The 12,753-nt window shown below is 46.1% G+C and overlaps 1 protein-coding gene across 1 annotated transcript in view; it reads left to right on the plus strand.

Annotated features, from left to right (window-relative positions):
* The first annotated feature begins 2,215 nt into the window (after window positions 1-2,215).
* The window catches only part of Gpam (glycerol-3-phosphate acyltransferase, mitochondrial), a 67,782-nt gene continuing 57,244 nt past the window's right edge, over window positions 2,216-12,753 (plus strand). The window contains exon 1 of the mRNA XM_042689662.1: window positions 2,216-2,532. The gene's annotated coding sequence lies outside the window, so the exon portion shown is untranslated. The remainder of the gene's footprint in view (window positions 2,533-12,753) is intronic.

Below are 12,753 nucleotides of genomic sequence, written 5' to 3' on the forward strand. Positions count from 1 at the left end.
GCTGTTCCTGGGGTCTTTCTTACCAAAGTGATCCAGCCAACAACCAAGCAGAGGCACCATCCTCCTTTAGCTGCTGGAAAGCAGCAAGCCAGACAGACAAGATTATGTCTAGAAGTAGATGATATCTGCTTTTACACTGGCAATGGCTGGCTCACTATCTCTGGGCCTTCTGACAAAATATTCCATCTGTGTGAGTGTTCTGTCAAAATAATTTAAATCCCAACCATAACAACTGTTTGCTGGCCCACTTACCCTTTGTGCCTTTTCCTTTTTTTGAAATGTTTTCCACCTTGAACTCAAAAATCAAGAAGATTAAACAGCTGCTTTTCTGTGAGGAGCTGAAGGAGAAAGAACATAGGACTTACTTCTGGTTCTGTGGCTGAGTGGGTTTTTAGCCAGGAACTCATGCTTTCAGGTTTTCCCAGGACTTCCTCTTTGAAGTAAGTGCCAATAAAAAGAATATCTTTCTTTTGCCTTGGCTAAGGGGAGGAGCAAATGTGTAGCTACGCTTTGTGTGCTGTAAAAATTTGTGTCAACATCAGGCTCAGCTACCAGTATGGTGTTATACCTTCTGGCTGGAGAGAAGCTCTTCAGTGGATGGTTCTCTCACCTATTTTGCTTCCTTCTTGTATCTTGGCTATGTGCTTGTAAATTTGTGGGTAAAAACAAGGAGAGACTTGAACATGAAAGTCTCTAATATCATTATTCATAGTGGCAAAAAACTCAAAACCACTTAACAGGGGAGTGAATAAACAAATTTTATATTCCTACAATGGGATATTATTCAGCAGTGGAAAGGAAAGAGATGCATCTTGGGAATGTCATTTATTACAACTCCTGTTTATGATTCTACTGATATGAAATATCCAGAAGAGGCAAATCCATGAGACCCAAAGTGGATGAGTGGTTGCTTCAAGAGAACAAAGCTTTCTTGGGGGGAGGGATAGTGAGGAGAAGGGGTTGGTGAGTGGATGCTCATGTGTATCCTTCACTTAATATTTATTTTAGAACTTGGTTGTGCTCATGGCGAGCTATATAAGTCTGTGAATGTACCAGGAGTCATTGAATTGTATACTTGGAATTGAGCGAATTGGGTGGTAGATGAATTACCTCAATGAAGCTATTTTATATCATTTTTGAAAAAAGGTGGAGAACACAACTTTGACTTTTACTTGTCTTGTATAAGGCTTGTTGGAACAGTGACTGCTGGTGCTAAACTTTCTGACTTAGTTCACTTCCTGTCCATTGTGGTGGAATCTTTTTCCTTGTCTCTTTGGATCTGTTTATATCCTTCATGACAAGCTCCCTGTGCTCGCCCCTAAGGACTTCTTTAATTAGCTGCTCCCTCCAGTGCTGGGATATCATTCATGAGGGCCAGAAGCCAAGCTGAGTCTTCCTTACCTGGGTACATCCAGTATTGACCACAATCTCTAATAGAGGAGAAGTGAAATGCCTATTTGTTGAGTGAATCTCACTATTCCTATCACAATGGTTCCTCCTTCAGTTCCTTTAAATATTTAGCTTTAATTTATCAATACCACTTAAGGGTTTTATAACATCTTTTTAGGGCCTGGATGAGCCTGCTGGGGAGCTAGGGAATTCTGTAGCTAGCTTGTGCAGCCCGCTTAACCAGTTCCTAGGGTTGGCAAGATGTGAAGCTCCTGGGGCTTTAGAGGATTCTTCCTTAAAATAAATATTGCCTTATAATATCTCATCTCTCCTCGAAGAGCAATGATAACTTGGGAAAGGATGAGGAAGGAGAGAAGCCCAAAGGCAACTATGTTAATCTCTACCAATCATAAGCAGCACAGAAAGCATCTCCAACATGCAAGCACAAAGTCCCTAAGGGTTTTCCATGGTGACCTGCTCAGGATCACAGACATTGCGATGCCCACCTCGTGTCAAACACACTCACTATCCTCCTGCTTCCAGCACTAGTTAGCTGAAGCCTCCCTTCCCAGCAGCAGTGAGAAAGAACAGTCTTGGCAAAGTAAGCACAGTCAGGCTGGGAGCCTAGTGCCCCACATGACCACTTAGGATACTCAGCTACAGCCCCTGGGCCTGGCCCCTCCACTGAGAGTGAGGTTATTGAGCCCAGAGCCTCACTGTCCAGTTAGAAAATTCCCCCACCAATGCCACAACGACACCACCCACTGCATCATTAAATTATAACAAGCCTGGAAACTCACGCCAGAAGCCTGGGTCTGCCTGTCCTTGCCCTCAGAACGAAGCATGTGATTGGCTGGCTTTCCTCAGCCTACCAGGCCTTATCTCCAGCTGGTTATTATTTGATGAAAGAGCTTTCTTCCTCTTGTGGTGTTTCAAAACTTTGCTGGGAGTGTTTGCTGCTGTTAGGGGGATTTTTTTCCCCCCTGAGGTTACAGCCCAAGTACTCCAAAGTCTTCAGGCCTCTGGCACTCAGAGGAGCTTCTAATTCATCCACAGCCAGAGGCTGTCTTCTCCAGATTCTCCAGCTTTGCTAATCAACGGATTGAAAGTAATTCCTCAAACCCTGCAGAAGCCAGGATCCAGGTACTGAATATGTCGGGGCTTGGGGTGCTTATGGGGGGTAGGAGGAGGGAGGACCAGAGAAGCAAATTGGAACCCATGAGAGGCAAACCCAGGTGGAGGAACTTTCTCAGTCTTGGCACTCTATGACAATGCCAAACCTAGAACAGGCTGTTGGGCAGATCTTGGGATGTGTAGGGATGTTTGAATGCAGCTCTAACATCTATATTTGTTTATATCCCATGAAATCCTTCTCGGAGGCCTACAGGCCCTTTTGGCTCTTATGTAATCCATCACCCTGATCTCAGACTCTCAATTCCCCTGTGAGGGTTTTGGACACTAACCAAAAAACAAACAAACAAAACACCCCCACCCCAAATCCAATTGCTTTAGCGTGGAATGCTGGTAAATCTGACTGGCCAGAAGGACATCGCTCTGGAAAAGCATTCTCAAGAGGTTGGAATCCCTATATCTCATTCTTGTGATGTTGGCTAGGGAGAACAGCAGAGCAGGGCAGAGCACCTCATTTTTGAGTTGGTTCCCACTTTGCGTGAGGCCTGGGTTTGAGCTGTAATGCTAGTTCTGAGCTCCACTGCATTCCCAACCCAGTGGTGACTTCTCTCTTTGTGTCCAAGAATTTGGACACAATTGCTGGTTAAGGGCTAGGCTTCATGTTGGATCAACAGGGATCTAACTGCTTACAAAGAAGATGGAAATTGACTTTGTCTTCTCTGATTATTAGGCCTGGCTGCAGGTGGCTGAGGAGGGGAGGGTACAATGTGGAAACAATTTCATTTCAGTGTTGAGTTGGAAAGAATAATTTGATGGGACTCTGATATTCTTTTTTTGGGGGGGGGGGTTCGGTCGTGGGGCCTGAACTCTGGGCCTGGGCGCTGTCCCTCAGCTCTTCAGCTCAAGGCTAGCACTCTACCATTTGAACCACAGCGCCACTTCCAGCTTTTTTCTTTTTGCTTATGTGGTGCTGAGGAATCGAACCCAGGGCCTCAGGCATGCAAGGCAAGCGCTCTACCACTGAGCCACCTTCCCAGCCCAGACTCTGGTATTCTTAACAATGATTTTCCTTAGGCTGGGTGTCTGTGTGTATTCCTGTCTCTATCCAGTGTCTGAATTCTCAAGCAGTCATGTCTAGGTTGAACCTAGATGGTGAGCTGTGGTAGGAGAAGATCAGGGCTTGTTCCATGTGGTTCTCTCTCCCTGGATGAACACTGAGGACTCTTCTTTCTCCTTCTTCTGGGCTTCCTCCCTGGCCCCCTCAGCCCCAGCTCTGAGAAGTTCATCAGAGGGAATTCTTCTCCCTTCTTGATTTTAAAGGAGAGAGGAGGCCGTGCCACGGAGGGGTTTTACCTCGTGGTAACATTTGGGAACATTTCCTCCATTGCCAGCACCTGGATGGCCTAGGTCATGCTCTTCTCTGCTTCCCCCTTTCCTCCTCCTTCATTTGCATCTCGCCATGTGGATGTTCTCCTAGTACTTTAGATCTACCATGGCCAAATGGCATCACATTTTATCCTTTCTCCCCATGCCTTTCCTCCAGGTCTGGCCAAACGAAGAGACTGCCTCTCTGTCATTCTGTCCTCTTCCTCTGTGGTGAGGGTGGGTTCCTTGAACCTGGACTTTCCTTCTGGGGCTACTATCTTGCTGTCTTGTGCTTGCTCATTTTGGGCCCACCCCCTGCACTAGATGGACAGCCCTGGGTAGGTAGGGAATGTGTCTGACTTTCCACTCATTCCCAGTGCTTTACCCTGATGAACTCGATCCCCACAACAAGCTGGTGGGGGTGGTGCCAACCCATTTAACAGTTGAGGAAACTGCAACTTAAGAAAAATGTGTAAGTTAGCACAATAAATGGAGACCTCAGAGCTTGGGCTTTCATTCCATCCTGAGGGCCGAGACCATGAACAAGGAATGAATGACAGCCTTTCACAATTGAGCCTATGGGTAATTGATCCTAGCAGGCTATCAGGCTGTGGTGCAAACATGAGCAGATCCTGAGCTGAGACATTACCACTTCTGAGATCTGTCCTTTCTCTGCATCTGCTTTTCCCCATCAGCCTTCAGAGCCAGGTTTATCTACTTAGTCTTCCCAGAAGACTGAATTACTTCCCAAGGAGGAAGTAAGTTGCTCACGCTGATAAATGTGGAGGCTGAGATTCAGTCAGGTCTAATCTCCAGACTCCTGTTCTTTTTATCTGGCAAGGCTTTCCCTAGACTCTAATCTAAACATTTGCCTTAGTCGCTGGTAGTTTTCAATATCCCTTTTCTCTCTGTCTGCCTCCCCAATGGGATGCCCCCCAGCCTCTGGTCCATAGCCTTATCATCATCTGATAAATGTGGAGGCTGAGATTCAGTCAGGTCTAATCTCCAGACTCTTGTTCTTTTTATCTGGCAAGGCTTTCCCTAGACTCTAATCTAAGCATTTGCCTTAGTCGCTGGTAGTTTTCAATATCCCTTTTCTCTCTGTCTGCCTCCCCAATGGGATGCCCCCCAGCCTCTGGTCCATAGCCTCATCATCTTCCCCTGAGCCCTAGTACTAGTATCTTCTCTAGCCACTGGTGCCTGCAGGCCTACAATTGTGCGGGGGACCTGCTCTTATCTACCCTCAGTCCTAAAAGGAACGTCCTGGGTTTCTTTCTCCTCATCTCATTCCTGCTATTCTTGAGAATGGTCTTGGAGCATTTGATTCTAGAATATAACATTCAGAAAACCCTAAACCAAAGCTCCCAACTTGAGGGCATGTCACGGTGTTAATTTTGTTAGAAAAGGCATAGAACAAGGTGAAAGGGGTCACTTAAAGTCTTAGTTGAATCCTGCTTTTCCACGTTTTCTTCAGATAGCTAAAGCTCTAGTCTTTCTGTGTAAAATGCATGCAATACTTCTCTTACAGGGTGACTTTGAGAATAGAGACTCCTTGGGATAGCTACTGTGTGCAGCACTGGAGACAGAGGGGAGGGGGGGAAGAGAGAGACAGGGAGAGACAGAGAGAGACAGAGACAGAGACAGAGACAGAGAGACACAGCGGGGGGGGGGGGAGAAAGGGAGAGATCCTGAATCCTTGTGGAACTGCAGCTGAATGGGGCAACAGGCATTAAAAAAAATCACACAAATAACTAGGTCATCCCCTTTGGGTATGAGAAGAACAAAGGATCTGATTTAGAAGGAGTTGGGAACCAGTCAAGAAAAGGCTCTTTGGTGAATTCACAGTATTTGTGCACCCAGTGCCTCACCTCAACCGGAAAGCTGCAGTGCCCCGTGTGCCAGCCTGGCCAAGGACCTGCTTGCTCTGGGACTCAGAATCAGGGCACAAGAGGAGGGAGCTGAACAAAATGATTCCTGAGACCAGGCTGTCCTGCTGTGTCTAGGTGATCCTTTTGATCACAGTGAAGAGAGAGAGAGAGAGAGAGAGAGAGAGAGAGAGAGAGAAGAGAGAGAGAGAGAGAGAGAGAGAGAGAGAGAGAGAGAGAACGGTAGTGACTCCCTGTACAATGCTCTTCCTGCTTGGAAGATGAAGAGAGGCTGGGCCAGGAGGAGAAACCTGGCTTGCCAGGTTTCCTAGAAGTGACACACACTTTCCTGGGGTCACTTTTCTCAGATGTTCCCTTGGTGGGCACCATGTTCCTCCTGTGGCTGCAGTCTCTGTGGACAGGGGCAGCCTGGGTAATTGTCCAGGCGGGGTTCCTCCATCCATGTGGCCTTGTTCCCTGCTGGGGAAATTCTGAGACCCAGAGGGCTGGGAGTTGAGCGGGATGCTGAGGGTTTGGAGCTGCGGCCACAGCCTGTTCCTTGGCTGCCCATGAGTGCTCCCTAGGCTGCCCACTCTGCCACCCCCGGGAACACCGTGTTCTCGCACAAAGTGTCTTTTGTTGAGTTCTCAGGCCACCGTGTTACGGACAGCTCTTAGAAGAGCTGGTTAGCATATTTTTCAGACAAGGGCAGCGGGCTCCTTGAGGTGGGTAGGAAAGCTAACCCCACAGTGAGGAAGGAAATGGCCCCAGACTCCTGAACCAATCATGATGTCAGCGATTTTTATCTGCCTCCCACCTTTGCCATGAAGGCTCTCGTATCTGGTCTCCATGTCTTTCTCCTTACCTGAGGTTCTGCTCTTGCCTTCAGCTTTGTTAGTCAAACCCATGCCTATTTCTTGCTGGGCACAGGGTGTATATAGTAACGTCTCCTAGAGACGTGGACCTTTCAGCCAGGGAGATCCCACCCCGACCCCCTACCCAGGGGAAGATGATATGAGACACAGCATGGCTGGAGAACACCTGGTTGCATGGAGGACTCGGCATCAGAAAAGAACCCAGTTGCTATGCAATAGAACATCAGACCAAGAGCACTTCTGAAGAGACTTTGCGCATCAAAGGACACCCCCATCTCCACAGGCAAGAAGAGGAAAACACCCCCCAGTGCGTTAGGACCCCCTCAGTTCCTGGATCCTGCCGTCTTGCCAATCCCTCAGCATTTCAGTGGGGAGATGGTGCTTCTAGATTTTGTACTGGCAGGATGCATGCAAATACCCCATCAGGATTCCTGGGTTCGCCAGCAGCTAGTAGACACCCTCTCTCTCCACCCAGCCTCCTCCTGCCTCAGCGCCCTTGATCAGGAAGCTTTGCCTTCTCCCCGCACGCAGGGCCAGAGGGAATGCAGCTGTGCATGAGACGTCAGTGTTCTGCCAGGAACCAGGGTTGGCTGAGAAACCCCTGAAATGAGTGGTGGAAGATAGGAACATCCATCCCCTGAGGCCTGGGCTTGCTTGGCGGGGAAAGGGGGGATTCTACTCCTTGAGGCCTGGGCTTGGCTCTGTGGGGAAAGGGGGGATTCTAGGCATAGAATCCTGAGGACTGATGGAAACCCTGTGTTTGTTTCATGTTTTAAGTCCATTTTAAAACGTGTCCCTGAGTTACAAGGGCCTGGGAAAAGGCAAACGTTGGGTCTGTGAGCTCGCTTAAGGTTTAGCATTGGAAGACCGAGGACCAGGCGACAGCAGGAGGAGGATGGCTTCTCCTCCGTGTTCTCCCAGGAGTCTCCCCAACCTCCTTTCCAGGGACCATGGAAGAGGACCTGCACCTTTGCCCAGAGATCCCCTGGCTCCTGGGAGACCTGACCTTATGACACTCCCCTTGGGGTGTATGTAATTATCTCGTGGGATGAAGCTCAGGGCAGGCCTGCGGGAAGGCACTCACACATGGTTAAGAAGGTGAGGAGTCATCCTCCGATGCTCACGTGGCTTGGGTCCAGGCAGCAGAGAGTGTGTCCCTGGTGTCCCCTCCATGCCCCCTTACCATACACCATCCTGGCTCCTCCTCTCATTAGCCCGAGCAACAAGGAACAGTTAATGCTCTCAAGGAACTCACAGCCTAGTGGAAGGGCCCGGCAATTAGACAGGTAATGGAGTGTAACATTACACAGTGGCCCTGGAGAACTGTACTGTGCCCATAGTACAGGGCCTCCCTCTCCCTCAGGGCTTCCTCGCCTCCCTCTCCACCCTTGCCTGGCCATATTTTCTCATCTGCATCAGTCTCAAACCTAATTCTTCTCCATTTAACAACACTGGTTCCTTACCATTTATGGTGCCATGGTCTAGACTGTAGATGTGTGCTATATGTCAGACCTAAGGATAAAGCTGTAGGTTAGAAAGGCATTTTTGTTGTTGTTGTTTTCTGAACTAGCCTGGTGGTTCTCTGAAGTCTGAGAGCTGAGAATCAAGGTTTGAAGCCAGCCTGAGCAGACAAATCCAAGAGATTCTTATCTCTAATTAACCAGCAAGAAAGCAGAAATGGAGGTGTTACTCAAGTGGTAGAGGACCAGTCTTGAGTAAGAAAGCAAAGTAAGAGCATGAGACCCTATGTTCAAGCCTCAGTACTGGCACACATACACACACAGACACAGACACACAGTCACACACAGACACACACAGACACACACACAAAGAGAAAGAAAGAAAAAAGAAAAAAATCCTTAGCATAAATCAAACTTACAAGGGGGTTTCATTATGATTGTTAACAATGTGCATATAATGTACTTTGACCAAATTTACCCCAATGATATTATTCTTCTTTAACCATCTCTCTCCTCCCCACTATCTTTTAAAGTTTTTTTTATGGGTTTCTCTGTGCCATTTATATACATATAAATTCCAAGTTTTTAATACAGCCCTTTGTTTGGAGAGTCATCCCTGGTTAGGATGGTAAAACATTCTTTCCTTGATGAAACAATAGCATTTGTCAATTGACAGCTTATATTTGGTTTAATACAATGACTGGCTCACCCTTGGTTTACTGCGCAGTATTGATGCCACTTAGCCCCAAGGCTTAGCCCCATGTCCAATCCCAAGCAGGCCCTTGTGATGGGTTTCAGAGTTTCCGACTTATGGGTCTGTAAATGGAGTGGCGGGATTGATAAATTTAAATTCTATTCATTTCTCTAAGATACTTTGATGGCTGTGAAAGTCACCTCCTTATACAGAATCTACTGTATTCTTGGCCTCTCCAGCTCCTTTATGTTTAATGAGTCAAGTATCTGTTTTCTGGGCCAAACTCATGAAAATCTAAAAGGGAATTATCTGTCTCTGAAAGCAACTGCAATGGAAATAAAAGCCATTAGTCCTTACGCAGTGTTATCAGGCTGTTGAATTTTTCATTGATGTTTTAAGATAAAAGTTGATCTTCGGAGTTGTGTTTAATCCAGGTCACCAGCTTCCATTTTAGATACAGTTCACAAAATACTTCAAAAGATGCCTGTACCCTGACTGAGGGGTGGCCAAAATGTAGCATTCTGTAGCTACCTGCTGAGCTCCCAGAGCCTCAGGTCCTAGCATCTTCCCTGGCTACATGAAGTCTCGAATGCATCTGGCTATCCTAGTGTCTTAAACATGGTCCAGGATATTAGCCAGGTTCCCACAGACCTTCATGAATAAAAGAAAATGTTTACCAGGAAAGCCAAATCCAAATTATCTAAGTGGTAACGTTTAAGTTCTTGGGCTATAGTTAGATGTTTCTGTGTTAGAAGTTGTTTAAAATAAGCAAGTCTTGCCAATTGCTGGTGCTCATGCCTGTAATCCTAGCTACTAAGGATGCTGAAAATGCTGGGGGATCATGATCAGGCTTCCAAGTTGGCCTGGGTGGAAAAGTCCATGAGACTCCATTTCCACAGAGGAAAGCTAACATAAGGGTGTGTGCCTGTCACCCTAGCAACAACAGGAAGCCTAAAATAGGTAATTACAGACTGACTGTTTGCAAAACCCTGTCTCAGAAAAACCCACTATAAGCAAGGGCTAGCAGCATGGCTTAACAGTAGAGCACCAGCCTAATGTGTGTATGTCCCAAGTTCAAACCCCATTACTGCCAAGGAAAAGAAAAGGAAGTCTTGCTGAGCTCAGTTATTCACCCATAATGCAGGTTTTGTTTTACTCTTGTTGACAATCTTCCCTTGTGTGATGTGGTAACTGCAAAGGAAAAGTTCCTGCTTAGGGGTCTTATACCTGATACTGGTAGTCATTACCTTTTCTCTCTGCCCATGTCTTCAAGACCCAATATATCTCTTGGCACATATGAGGTCAAAAGTTGATGATCATGGTAGTGCAAATGACGAATCCATTTCTGGCAATTTCTACTTTGACCTACTATGATTCATCCTTGCTTGTATTTTTAACTTGCCATTCTTTGAGTTGAGTACTGTGTTTAGTTAGCAGAGTGGGAGTGTCAGCTGGTAGGTAGCAGTAATCGATGTCTAGGGGAAAATTCTGTCTTCTAAGTCTTGGTGTCTTAATCCTCTGAAACCGGTCCTGGCTGAAGAGCAACAGGTGTGGTCCACTTGAGCTTACATAACTGTGTGTGGTTTGCTTAGACTCAATCTTTCCTGCTGAACTCATTCTTCTTACAACATACAACCTTCTAGCTGATCAGCAGCTTGAGACTGTGGTCAGAGCAATGGGCAAGTAGGAGGGATCTCTTATGTTGAGTGGCCAGCAACCAGTAGTGTGGTCCTGGCCCTTGGTTTTTACAGATGAGTGTAAAATGTGGTAGATCAGATCAGAATCTCTGGCCTCGGGTACTATGGACATGTTAGTTCAGATAGATTCTCCTTTTATTTTTATGCAATCCTGAGGATTGGACCCAGGACCTTTTGCATGCTAGGCAAGGGCTTTGCCTCATGAATCCATATCCCCAGATTTCAAATAATTCTTTATCATGAGATTCTGCATTGCAGGATGCTTGACAATATCCCAGCCTCAACCCAGGAGATCAGGAAGATCCTTCGCCTCCTTTGTGATGATTCCCAAATAGTTCTAGATATTTCCAAATGTGCCCTGGGTGACAAAATGATCGTTTTAATCAAGAACTGTAGGATCAAGCTACTTTAATTTGAGAAAGTACATAAAGAGCTGTAAATGCATACTATTTTATTAAGCTTCTACAGTGTGTCAGAACTCTATTTGGCATTGTGACTTAAATATCTATGTATGTATATCATTTGTATTTGTATACATACATGTAAATGCACACAATATATTTTTACATATTTACATATATGTAAATACATTCTTACATATATGCTTATATATATTTACACATATTACAAAATGCCCTCTCCTTTGTGCAAATGTGAATTCCAGTCTGCAGCAGCCCAGAGCAGAATGGAAAAAACGTAGCATTCCTATTTAGATTCTTGCTAGTCACTTGGCCTCCCCTCTGTAAAACATTAACACATTAGTGACGAGACTAGTGCTCAGAATATAGGAAAGCAATTGAAACTGCATTGAAATCCAGTGACATTAAACTAGTCCCCCCCCCCCTCCATCTTCCTTCCTACCTCAGAGAGAATCAAGTCTCTGAAAATGATTTGTTTTGCTATCCCTTCCAAAGTCACTTCCTTCTTCCATCTCCCTCATATCTGGTCAAGCCAGAGCTGCCCTAGTCCTTCTTTGAAGTAGGGTCCTGGGTCCCTTGTATCACCAGATGGTTGACTTGGCCCATCTTTGAGGAGGTTGCCTCTCGCCCTCAAAGAAAAGGACTCTCTGGAAACCAGAGGCCCACAGATACCCTTGTTTGGGCACCACTGTGACCGTACAGGACCGAGGACAGGTGAACTCTACGTGTGCTCCTGGGAGACTGACAGCACCAAGGGGCATCATCTCTCCCAGGTTCTCGGTGTGGATGCCCACAGCAACTGTGATGCCAGCATGAACCATGGAGGCCTGACTTCATGGCAGGGGGATAAGAGTTCAGGATGAAGAATTTTGGAACTATGTTTACCTCTCCAGTCAAACACTGAGCACTGCAGTCTTCAATGTATTTCCTATAGCTGTGCTTAGGATTTAAGAGTCACATGCAGCCAGCTGTGATGGCTCATGCCTGTAATCCTAGCCACTCAGGAGGCTGAGATCTGAGAATCATGATTCAAAGCCAGCCCAGGAAGGAAAGTCCAGAAGACTTTTATCTCTAGGTAACCACAAGAAAACAAATACAACCAGCAAACAACAAGAAAAACCCCCAGAAAACAACAACAACAAAAAGAACCTCAGCAGTAGAGCTGTGACTCTAGTGGTAGAATGGTAGCCTTGAGCAAAAATGCTAAGGGACAGTGCCCAGGCCCTGAGTTCAAGTTCCAGTATTCTCTCTCTCTCTCTCTCTCTCTCTCTTTCTCTCTCTGTCTGTCTCTCTCTCTAAAACAAACAAACAAACAAACAAACACAATATTAGATCAATAGAGTCCCAAATCCCATAAGAATTCATCTTCTGTTTTGCCTTTTTAACTCAGCAGTTACTACTTGCTATCTTCCTTATTTGAAGACATGCCTGCTCATAGAACATGTATTTTAAGGTCGTCTTTAACTCTGCCTCACCCCTTCTTTCCACCCCCTAGATAGAAAATGAGCGCTTAAGGAAGGACTGGTCATCTGGGCACCTGGACCCAGACCTGCCAATCACCCGTGTGGTAAATAAAATCATACTAACACAATTCCACAGATCAGCTATGTACTTTCTGTGGTCTTTCTCACTCAGCAACTGGACAGAGCACTTGTGGAAGAGACAATATTGTCCATAAAGCCCGAAGTATTTACTTTCTGACCCTATACTGAAAATAATGTACTGACTTTTTTGTTGTTGTTGTTAGTCATGGGGCTTGAATTCTGGACTTGGGTGCTGTCCTTGTGCTCTTCAGCTCAAGGCTAGTGCTCTATCACTTGAGCCACAGTGCCACTTCCAGTTTTCTGGTAGTTAAGAG

This window comes from Dipodomys spectabilis, unplaced genomic scaffold, assembly GCF_019054845.1.
Source record: "Dipodomys spectabilis isolate Male_0828 unplaced genomic scaffold, ASM1905484v1 ptg000125l, whole genome shotgun sequence".
NCBI classification, from domain to species: Eukaryota; Metazoa; Chordata; class Mammalia; order Rodentia; family Heteromyidae; genus Dipodomys; species Dipodomys spectabilis.